Source organism: Pantherophis guttatus, chromosome 2 (genome assembly GCF_059756535.1).
Source record: "Pantherophis guttatus breed Tessera chromosome 2, ASM5975653v1, whole genome shotgun sequence".
NCBI lineage: Eukaryota > Metazoa > Chordata > Lepidosauria > Squamata > Colubridae > Pantherophis > Pantherophis guttatus.
In genome coordinates this window covers 8,829,645-8,841,835 of record NC_142064.1, presented here as the reverse complement: position 1 = coordinate 8,841,835, position 12,191 = coordinate 8,829,645, and the positions used below count along the sequence as shown (strand labels likewise).

The following is a 12,191-nucleotide window of genomic DNA, read 5'->3' as shown; positions in this document are numbered from 1 at the left end:
AAACCCAGAAGCTAAGTTTGCAGAGAAAATTCAAACTCAATGATCAGCGAATGAACAGACGAACACACGTTGTTTCCTGCAGCTTTTTACAAGCTGTGTGCAAACTTAAATAGGCTAAGAGAGTGGCCAATTAGCCCCAAGCCTTACTCTCGAGGAGACCTCCTCCTGAGTAACCACTCCTGCCTTTTGGCAGCTCTGCGTGCTCGTGCATTGAGAAGAGGGTCCTCCTCTTCCTCCTCTTCACTTAAAGGAGCTTCTGGAGGTTCTGAAGGCCCTGGCTGAATCCCTGCCTCTGGCACCACATCTTCTTCAGCCTCCTCGCTGTCCGACTCGAGCCCCGGCTGCACAGGCTGCTGGTGCAACACCACACCAGCCTCCTCGTCGTTGGGATCAGCAACAATCCGTGCAGGCCGCTGGTGGGCCACAACACTCTCTCTAAGTGGTTTACAGAGTCAGTCTGTTGCCCCCAACAATCTGGGTCCTCATTTTACTCACCTTGGAAGGAGGGAAGGCTGAGTCAACCTTGAGCTGGTCAGGAATCAAACTGCCAAATTGCAGGCAGCCGGCAGTCAGCAGAAATATCCTGCAGTACTGCATTCTAACCACTGTACCACCCGAGCTCTTTCCAGATAGTGGTTGATGTTGCTTTTTTCATTAAAGAGAGATCCAGTCTAGAAACATGGAGAAATTTTCTGAGTTTGTGACCTTGGAGGTCTTCTAGTCCAGCCCCCTGCTCAAGCAGGAGATCCTATGCCATTTCAGATAAGTGACTGTCCAATCTCTTCTTAAAAACCTCCAGTGATGGAGCACCCACAACTTCTGGTGGCAAGCTGTTCCACTGATTAATTGTCCTCACTGTTAGGAAGTTTCTCTTTAATTCCAGGTTGCTTCTCTCCTTCATTACTTTCCATTCATTGTTTTTGTTTTTGTTTTTTTTGGTCTTGTCTTGTTTCTTGTCTAGTTTTGTTCTTTTTCCACTCTTCTCATTTGATGGCCAAAATCAATAAAGGAAAATATTTGTAGCTCAGGGTTTGTTTTATTGTTTGTTTGTTTTATTAAATTTGTATACCGCCCTACTCCCGAAGGACTCAGGGCAGTGAACAGGCACAGGATAAAATACAGAAATACAAAAGTTAGAAACAATTTAAAACCAAATTAAATAATTTAGCCCAAGACAATTAAAATCCCAGTAATTTAAAACAAATTAAAATTTCAGTTTAAAAATTTAAAAGAAAGGGGAGAAAATTAGGCCAGGCCGGCTTGCTGGAATAGGAGGGTCTTAAGAGCACGGCGGAAAGTGCGCAGATCTGGGATCCTCCGTATCTCCGGGGGGAGCTCGTTCCAGATAGTGGGTGCCCCCACAGAGAAGGCCCTCCCCCGCCAGTCAACACTGCTTGGCTGACGGCACCCGGAGGAGCCCCTCTCTATGAGAGCGTACCGACCGGTGGGAGGCTATTTGTGGTAGTAGGCGGTCCCGTAAATAACCAGGTCCTAAGCCGTGGACTGCTCTAAAGGTGTAACCAAAACCTTGAAGCTCACACGGAAGACCACTGGGAGCCAGTGCAGCTCATGCAGGAGAGGTGTCACACGGGAGCGCCATGTTGCTCCCATAACCACCCGCGCGGCCGCACTCTGTGCCAGTTGGAGCCTCCAGGTGCTCCTCAAGGGGAGCCCCATGTAGAGAACATTACAATAGTCCAGGCGGGAGGTGACGAGGGCATGAGTGACTGTGTGTAGGGAGTCCCGATCCAGAAAGGGACGCAACTGGCGAATCAGGTGAATCGGGGTTGACACAAGAAACACGACTGCAAGAAAACAAGCAAGCTCAGAGAGCACCAAGGACCTCCTCTGATGGCCAAAATATTTGTGCTTCGGTTTCTGTCCTTTCAAAGGACAGTCAGGGTTGATTTCCTTGAGCATTGAGGGATTGGATCTCCTTGCAGTCCAAAGGACCCTCAAAAGTCTTCTCCAGCATCACAATTTGAAAGGATCAATTCTCAGCCTTCTTTATGGCCCAACTTTCACAGCCATACATCACTACTGGGAAAATCATAGCTTTGACTGTATGGAGCTTTGTCGGCAAGGTGATATTGTTGCTTTTTAATATGTTCTCTAGGGACGTGGTGGCTCAGTGGCTAAGACACTGAGCTTGTCGATCAGAAGGTCGGCAGTTCAGCGATTCGAATCCCTAGTGCCGCGTAGCGGGGTGAGCTCCCGTTATTTGTCTCAGCTTCTGCCAACCTAGCAGTTCGAAAGCACGTAAAAAATGCAAGTGGAAAAATAGGGACCACCTTTGGTGGGAAGGTAACAGCGTTCTGTGCGCCTTTGGCGTTGAGTCATGCCGGCCACATGACCACGGAGACATCTTCGGACAGCGCTGGCTCTTTGGCTTTGAAACAGAGATGAGCACCGCCCCCTAGAGTCGGGAACGACTAGCACATATGTGCAAGGGGAACCTTTATTTTTACCTTGGGTTTACTATAGCTTTCCTTCCAAGGAATCACGGAATATAATTCACTTGTTCTATGCCAGAAAACAAAGTAGCTGCATTCACACAGGCAGCACATTTAATACGATGATTGAATTGACCTATTTTCTGGGTTTCCATAACATATTGAACTGTAAAGTAACTGTACAGGCTAGGTTCCCCCAACCTGCTAAGCCTTAATCAGCTTACGAAGCTTAAGAGGAATCAATATGGCTAAGCAAAAGATTTGATTTGGAGATTCGGTTTAAACCTTTTTTTATTTGACGCGCCAAATCAATCTGACTTTCTAAATTAGACCAGTGATTCTGATGGAATTGTCAATTGGGTGTCTTCGATTCAGCTGGATGGGTTTGAGGGATCTATCAAAAGTTTATTTTATTATTATTATTTTTTTCTCTGTTTGGCAAGTCCGATGGAAGAATATGATCCAGAGCTTGGAATGGAAATATTCTACGCCGTTAAATTGCTTTAAAAAAAAAAAAAAAAAATCTATTTGCACTGTTCAGTCGGAATGAATCAATAAACTAAATCAAATCAAGAGAGTTCATTGTTAGCTCATTGGGCAGATTTATCTGTGAAGTCTTTCTTGACTTGGTAGAGCAGATTAACAGAGTTGGAAGGAACCTTGTAGGTCATCTAGTCCAGCCCCACCCCCACCCAAGCAGGAAACCCTACACCATTCCTTACAGATGGCAGTCGAGTCTCTTCTTGAAAGCCACCAGTGATGAAGCTCCCACAACTTCTGAAGGCAACTTCTCTTCCAGTGGTTGATTGTTTTCACTGTCAGGAAATTTCTCCTTATTTCCAGGTTGAATCTCTCCTTGTTCAGTTTCCATCCATTATTCCTTGTCTGGCCTTCAGGTGCTTTGGAAAATAGCTTGACCCTCTTCCTCTCTGTGGCAGCCCCTCAGATATTGGAAGGCTGCTATCATGGTCCTTCTGTTCAATAGACTGGGCATGCCCAGTTCCTGCAACCGTTCTTCATATGTTTTAGCCTCCAGTTGTTACCTTTGGAAGTTGTGGGAGCTTCATCACAGGAAGGTTTCAAGAAGAGACTGGACTGCCGTTTGTCAGAAATAGTGTAGGGTCTCCTGCTTGGGTGAGGGAATGGATGATCTACGAGGTCCCTTCTATTCTATTCTATTCTATTCTATTCTATTCTATTCTATTCTATTCTATTCTATTCTATTCTATTCTATTCTATTCTATTCTATTTCTCTTATTCCATTCCACTCCATGTTTTCTATTCTATTCTCATTCCATTGCATATTCTATTCTATTCCATTCCATTCCATGTTTTCTATTCTATTCTATTCTATTCTATTCTATTCTATTCTATTCTATTCTATTCTATTCTATTCTATTCTATTCTATTTCTCTTATTCCATTCCACTCCATGTTTTATATTCTATTCTATTGCATATTCTATTCCTATTCCATTGCATATTCTATTCCTATTCCATTGCATATTCTATTCTATTCTATTCTATTCTATTCTATTCTATTCTATTCTATTCTATTCTATTCTATTCTATTCTTATTCCATTGCATATTCTATTCTATTCTATTCTATTCTATTCTATTCTATTCTATTCTATTCTATTCTATTCTATTCTATCCCATTCCTATTTCCATTCCTATTCCTATTCCTATTCCTATTTCTGTTTCTGTTTCTGTTTCTGTTTCTGTTTCTGTTCCTATTCCTATTCCATTCCATTCCATTCCATTCCATTCCATTCCATTCCACTCCACTCCATTCCATTCTATTCTATTCTATTCTATTCTATTCTATTCTATTCTATTCTATTCTATTCTATTCTATTCTATTCTATTCTATTCTATTCTATTCTATTCCATTCCATTCCATTCTACTCCACTCCATTCGTTCCGTTCCATTCCGTTCCGTTCCGTTCCAGCCTTAGGCATGAAAACCAGCTGGGTGATTTTAGGCCAATCGATGCCAAGTCAAATTGGTTGGGTAAGCAGAGTTGTAACTGTGTGCCTGTTTCACAGTATGGGGGAAAAAAAGACTATTATCGTTGAAATATATTTATCGGCGTTCAACTGGGAGAATAATCTATGTACATGTGTTCTTTTTAAGTGCATATTTGTAATGTCTTTGACTTGTTCTGGTATTTTTTTTTTATTCCTTTTGGAGTTTGTACCTTAACTTTGTGAATAAAAATACAAAAAAATGAAAAAAAAGAAAAGAAAAGAAAAATCGAAGAGGTGATTCCTTCTACTTGAATTCTTAATTGGCCGAGCTCCAGGAAAAGGAATATTATATTGTGCTACCAGTCCAAATTGTTTCCATATAGACCAGGGGTCAGCAACCTGCAGCTCTGGAGCCGCATGTGGCTCTTTCACCCCTCTGCTGCGGCTCCCTGTCACTCAATCGCCAATGTGCAACACCGGCCAGCACGCAATTTATTGACTTTTCAACCTCTGGTAGGCCAACCATGGATAAATCCAAGAAAAGAAAAGTTTCAGAAGAAAAAAGAATGTTTAATTCAACTACATATGCTAGTTTTGTGGCTGCTCAGGAAATAGTCAGGCACGGGAAGGGTTTTGTGGCTCCCGGTGTTTTCTTTTCTGTGGGAAACAGGTCCAAATGGCTCTTTGAGTGTTTAAGGTTGCAGACCCCTGGTATAGATATTCCAGGCCTGTTGTGTTTATTTTGGTTCAAAGTTGTTCTCCAGGTTTCATCAATGATGTTTTTTCATTCCCTAAGAAACTTGGGGAGATCCTGTTTCTGGAAGTTAGAATTACTGTTGAAACATTGCCCAAAGCAGAATGGAAAACAACGCTGGAATTTCTACCTCACATGAAACATCCATAGAAATAGTCTAATTTCTGTAGATCTATAGGATATTGCTAAGCTTTGCCAAAAACTATATTCTTGGTAGACTTAAAAAAAAAAAAAAAAGCAACCGCAAACCCCAAAAATCCGTCTTTATGATAGCTTGAAGATGTACAACATATATCATTCAATGTTTACAATTCAAATTCCATTTCTACAAATGTACAGATTTACAAAATGAATTTGGACGAAAGCTGTTTGCTCAGGCTGCATATCGCAGGAAATTCAACCACAACCACAAATTAAGATACAGCCACCACCAACTGGGGAGGCTTCTTAAGAAGAGAATAACAGAGTAAGGGAGTTGGAAGGAACATAAGAGGTCATCTAGTCCAACCCCTCACAAAAGCAGGATACCTTGCACCAGTGATGGCTAATCTTTTTGCCATCACGTGTCAAAAGGGGGAGTGCGGGAGGGTCTCTCGCGCGCGTGCGCACACCCATAATTTTATGTGCCCCACCCCACACGCATGCATGTGCGACCCCCTCCCCGCGTTCCATCCACTTTTGGGATTGAGATGGCAAGGTAGGCCCATTTTTTGCTCTCCCCAGGCTCTAGAGCCTTTCTAGGAGGCTGGGGAGGGCAAAAATAGCCTTCCCCACTCCACCGGAGGCCCTCTGGAGGCTGGAAATAGCCTTTTTCCTGACTTCCAGTGGGCCGAAAAGGCCCGAAAATCAGCTGGCCAGTGCGCGCATGCACGCTGGAGGTGAGCTTGTGTGCCCACCAATATGGCTCTGTGTGCCATCTGTGGCACGCGTGCCATAGGTTTGCCATCACGGCTCTATACCATTTCAGACAAGAGGCTGTACACTCTCCTCTTAAAGGCCTCCAGGGATGGAGCACCCACAATTTCTGGAGGGAAGCCATCCCAGTGGTTAATTGTTCTCACTGTTAGGAAAGTTCCCCTTAGTTCTAGGCTGCTTCTCCCCTTGATTAGTTTCCATCTGTTGCTTCTTGTCCTGCCTTCAGGTGCTTTGGAGAATAGGTTGAACCAGAGATGGTATTCAGCCGGTTCAGACCAGTTCACCCGAACCGATAGTGGAAATTGAGGATGAACAAACCCAATTCCTGCAACTATTCTTTATATCAGGGGTGCCAAACTTGATTTCACTAAGGGCCGCATCAGGGTTGTGTTTGACCTCCGGGGGCTGGGGTGAGCGTGGCCAGGGTAGGCGTGGCCAGCTTGACGTCACTCATGTCGAGGGCGCCTGTGATGACCTGAGCGCTCTGCCAGCGAAAATGTGCTCCCGAGCTCCGTTTTTTATTGCCACGGCCTCCTGCAACCCTCTGCCAGTGAAAACGGAGCTCAGGAGGACACACGCAGCCCTCCCGAGCGCCGTTTTCACTGGTAGAGGTACTGGGGGCTGGCCCTTCACTGTTTCCAGGGTGGCCTCATGGGCCAGATCTAAGCACCCCGTGGGCCAGATCTGGCCTACGGGCCTTGAGTTGGACACCCATGCTTTAAATGTTTTAATCTCCAAGCCCTTAATCATCCTCATTGCTCTTCTCTGCACTTTTTCCAAAGTCTTGACATCTTTTTTAATACTATGGTGACCAAAACAGGATGCAATATTCCAAGTAATTTTTGTCCGGTACTTGGAATTTCTACCCTGGTATCTGCCAAGGTCCTGAGTTACGAGAGAGGCAGGGAAATCAAAAGCAGGTAGAGTGACACGTCAATTTTTTTTTAAAATTTGATTTATATGCCGCCCTTCTCCGAAGACTCAGGGCGGCTTACAATGTGCTAAGCAATAGCCTTCATCCTTTTGTATATTTTATACAAAGTCAGCTTATTGCCCCCACAAACTGGGTCCTCATTTCACCTACCTTAGAAAGGATGGAAGGCTGAGTCAACCTTGAGCCTTGGCGAGATTCGAACCCTGCAGTAATTGCAGGCAGCTGGTCTTAATAACCAGCTTAATAACAGGGTGCCTTAAACCCCTGTACTACCAAGGCTCTTGTAAATGAGATGGAGCCCTGATATAAATAAGTAGGTAGATAAGTAAATAAAGCTAGAGGGAAGCTAGAAATCAGGTAGAATTTCCTGGCAGTGTGAGCAATTCATCAGTGGGATAATTTGTCTCCAGAAACTTGTGGCTGCTCCACAGCAGTGGGTTTCACGTATTCTTACCACCGGTTCACCACACGCTGTGCATGCTTGCTTCGTGTGGGTGCCTTCCATGTATACACCCGGCCTTCTGCACATGTGCTTTGCTCTCTCTCGCGTCTTCCATGCATACACCCGGCCTCGAAAATGCTGCCTAAATAGGGCAGCATTACGCTGGGGCAGGTGGGCGGACCTGTAGTTGCCGCTATCGATTCGCTCGAACCGGCTGAATACCACCTCTGGTGTTCCAACACTGGAGTTTTTTAAGACGGGATTTGACAGCCATCTGTCTGAAATGGTTTTGGATCTCCTGCTTAATCTGCGGGTTGGACTAGAAGACCTCCAAAATCCAACTCTGTTCGTCTGTTAACTCACAGCGAGAATCTCTGTGGTGGTGAAGAGATGACACAACACATTTGCAGCCAGTTCTGCTGAAAGCTGTACAGGTTTTTCTCCCCCCACCCCACATCTCTTGAAGAACAGCTGCCTGTTTACATTCTTAGCATTCCTGTCCTGGCCTCAGATTAATTCCCTTTTGCTGGGCTGATGTTCTCCCGCCGCTAAGAAAGGCCTGACAACACTGTAGGAGGAAAGAGATAGGAAATTCAGTGGAATTGTGATCGGTTAGAGAAAGGGGATGAACATATATTTCATAGAGACAATCTCTTTCCGTTAAGAAGTAGGAAAAACACACGGGTGTAGAAGGGCAGATGTTAAACTGGTGTTAGTGGAGGAGAGAGGAGGAGAAGGGAGGGAGGAGAGGAAAGGGGAGAGAGGGAGGAGGAGGGAGATGGAAGGAAGGAGGGAAGGAGGGAGGGAGGGAGGGAGGGGAGAAAACAATGAGGGAAGGAGAGAAGGAGGGAGGGAGGCCAATTTGAGGGGAAGGGAAATGAGAGAAGGGAAGGGAGTAAAGGAGAGGGGAGGAGAGGGAAGGGAAGGGAAAGGAGGGAAAGGAAGGGAGGAGAAGAGAGGGGAGGGGAGGGTGGGAAGGGGAAGGGGGGAGGGGAGGGGAGGGGAGGAGGAAAGGAAGGGCAGGGCAGGGCAGGGGAAGGGAAGGGAAGGGAGGAGAGGAGGGGAGGGAGGAGAGAAGAGGAAAGGGGAGAGAGGGAGGAGGAGGGAGATGGAAGGGAGGAAGGAGAGAGGGAGGGGAGAAAACAATGAGGGAAGGAGAGAAGGAGGGAGGGAGGCCAATTTGAGGGGAAGGGAAATGAGAGAAGGGAAGGGAGTAAAGGAGAGGGGAGGAGAGGGAAGGGAAGAGAAAGGAGGGAAAGGAGGGGAGGAGAGGAGAGGGAGGGGAGGGTTGGGAAGTGGAGAGGGGAGGAGAGGAGAGGAAAGGAAAGGAAAGGCAGGGCAAAGCAGGGGAAGGGAAGGGAAGGGAGAAGGGGAGGGAAGGCAGGCCTGGGTAAGGGAGGGAAGGGGAGGGGAGGGGAAGGGTGGAAAGAAAAAGGAAAGGAAAGGCAGGGCAGGGCAGGGGAAGGGAGGAGAGGAGAGGAGAGGAGAGGAGAGGAGAGGAAGAGGAGAAGAGAAGAGAAGAGAAGAGAAGAGAAGAGAAGAGAAGAGAAGAGAAGAGAAGAGAAGAGAAGAGAAGAGATAGCAGTTACTTGCAAACTAAGTATGTGTAAGCATTGTGATACGGTTGCAAAAAACGATAAATGACTTCTAGAGTTGCACCATCCAAATTACAGTTTTTAAATCATGGGAGGTCTGTATTGATTAGAACTGATATTAAATATGTTTGGATATCTGGGCAAGACATATTACGAAAGATTCAAACGAACTGGAAATCGTTCAAAGAACACTGAGAAACACCAAGTCCTGGAAAGGAAATCTAACGAGCCCAGATGTCCCAGGGATACATCTTTTTTTATTGGATGTCTTCAAGAGAAGACTAAACATCTTCCGTCTGGGTGGATGGTTTCAATCTGGATTCCTACACTCAGCAGGAGGATGGGCCTCGTGGTCATAAAAGTCTGGTTCTGAGGATATAACGATGGTAGGGAGCAATGCAACTCAAACATGAATATGTCATTGGGAAATATGTCAATATTTACCAGGGGTGAAATGTAAAATTTGTTACTACCTATTCTGTGGGCGTGGCTTGGTGTGTGTGGGGGGTAATGTGACTGGGTGGGCGTGGCCAACTTTTTTTAAAAAAAAAACTTTTCAAAGCATTTTTTCTAATGCTTTGAAAAGCCTCTGCCGATCAGGCAACTCAGCTGGGATCGTCAGAGACTTTTCAAAGCATTTTTTTAACCACCTCTTCGGCCAAGAGGCTGCAGAAAAAAATGCTTTGAAAAGCCTCTGACGATCCCAGCTGAGCCGCGCGATCATCAGAGGCTTTTTTTAAAAAAATTTTTTAAAGCATTTTTTCGTCGGAAGAGGTTGTAGAAAAAATGCTTTTAAAAGTTTTTTTAAAAAAAGCCTCTGATGATTGTGCGGCTCAGCTGGGCATAGTGGGGGGGGAGGGGGGCAGGGATTTTTGCTACCGGTTCTCCGAACCACCCACTGCCATCGCTACCGGATCGGGTGATCCAGTCCGAACCGGGAGCATTTCACCCCTGATATTTACTATACACATGTAACCTCAAGTAGCTGTCAAAAGACATGATGAAAACTCCTTAATTGCACCACACTTGGAGAGACTTCACTACAGTTTCAACTGGGAAACTGTGAGCGACCTAGAGCCTAGCTAAGTCCTGGAAAAATTTCTGGAAGTCTGACACACATACAAATCAGCTATCCACCGACACAGAGAGATAAATAACATGTACCTGCCCATCAAAAAACAAACAAACACTATTCCGCAGCAATCATCACCCCGTTAAGAAGAGATTATGATGATATTATTCCTTCAGTACCATGTTTGACTTGGTGAGTCTATGGGCCAGGTCCCTCCACATCTTCTGATCTTGCACTACTTCTTTGAGCTTTTCTATGCTCTGGTTGGTGTCAGCTTTGATGGTGTCAAGCTATCATGTTCTTTGTTGTCCTGGTTTGCTTTTATCACTAAAAAAATAGAGATGAACCCCAAGATTAGTATTAGACCAACAATCAAGCTGTAAACAACACTTCAGTCAAGGAACTACCAACTCAGGCAAACAAACGAACAACAGCCTAACCAAGGAATAACACAAGGACACTTCCACCAATACTGACAGGGCAAGCAACGCGGATAAACAGAGAGCAAACCCCACTATCTTCTAGCACTGATGGTCACTGATGATGTTACCTAGTTTTATTTATTTTTATTTTTTATTTTTATTTGATTTATATGCCGCCCTTCTCCGGAGACTCAGGGCGGCTTACAGTGCGTTAAGCAATAGCCTTCATCCTTTTGTATATTTATACAAAGTCAGCTTATTGCCCCCACAAACTGGGTCCTTATTTAACCTACCTTAGAAAGGATGGAAGGCTGAGTCAACCTTGAGCCTGGTAAGATTCGAACCTGCAGAAATTGCAGGCAGCTGTGTTAATTACAGGGTGCATTAAACCACTGTACTACCAAGGCTCCTTAGTTGGGTGATGAAACGTCTGCAAGAAAACAATCAAGCTCAAACAGCACCAAGGACCCAACAGTTGTCGTCGTCATCCTCCTCCTCCTCCTCCTCCTCCTTGCCACAAACCCCACTGCCTTCTAGCACTGATGATGTTACCTAGTTGGGTAATGAAACAACTGCAAGAAAACCACCAACCTCAGAAAGCATCAAGGACCTCACAGTCCTCTTCCTCCTCCTCTTCTTCCTCCTCCTCGCCACAAACCCCATTCCTTTCCAGTACTGATGATGCCAATTGGGTGATGATGCTAGTTGGGTGATGAAACACCTACAAGAAAACAATCAAGCTCAGGAGGAGGACCCCACAGTCCTCCTCCTCCTCTTCCTCCTCTTCCTTCTTCTCCTCCTCCTCCTTCTCCTTGCAAACCCCACTCCCTTCTAGCACTGATGATCTTACCTAGTTGGGTCGTGAAACACATGCAAGAAAACAACCAACTCACAGAGCACCGACTCCACAGTTCTCCTCCTCCTCCTCCTCCTCCTCCTCCTCCTCCTCCTCCTCCTCCTCCTCCTCCTCCTCCTTCACCACCACCACCTCCTCCTCCTCCACCTCCTTCTCCTCCTCTTCCTTGCCATAAACCCCACTCCTTTCCAGCACTGGTGATGCCAATTGGGTGATGATGCTAGTTGGGTGATGAAACACCTACAAGAAAACAATCAAGCTCAGGAGGAAGACCCTACAGTCCTCCTCCTCCTCTTCCTCCTCTTCCTTCTCCTCCTCCTCCTCCTTCTCCTTGCAAACCCCACTCCCTTCTAGCACTGATGATCTTACCTAGTTGGGTCGCGAAACACCTGCAAGGAAACAACCAAGCTTGAAGAACCCCAAAACCCCCACAACAACCATGTTTTTGTACCAGCTGGGCAATGGTGCAATGATTGACCGCCATGTCTCCTTAAGGATGCCCTGTCAACAGCTTCAATGGCTCCTCCCAAGTTTGGTTCTATGTCACGAAACATCATCGACTATAAGGATAATTAATGGATAATTTAATGGTTTGCAACGATTCAGCAAAACTGCTCAGAGATTGGCTTAAAAGAAGAAGATAAAATGTTGGGTCTAACCTAGGCTGCTTCTTCTCCTTATGGCCAAAGAGAAGAAACTGGGAAACGTCCCAGTGGGACAATCACACTCCTCTCCTTCTTGGTGCTGTTTTTGAGAAGCCACCTCTGATCCTCGAGGT

General features: G+C 45.6%; 1 long non-coding RNA gene across 1 annotated transcript; it reads right to left on the bottom strand.

Annotated features, from left to right (window-relative positions):
• Window positions 1–7,078: 7,078 nt before the first annotated feature.
• Window positions 7,079–11,305, bottom strand: LOC148115025 (uncharacterized). Its single transcript, XR_015731871.1, has 3 exons — window positions 11,149–11,305; window positions 10,315–10,462; window positions 7,079–8,036 (listed from the first exon to the last, which is right to left on the bottom strand). It is a non-coding gene; the product is annotated as an uncharacterized LOC148115025 (long non-coding RNA).
• Between the last annotated feature and the right edge of the window lie 886 nt (window positions 11,306–12,191).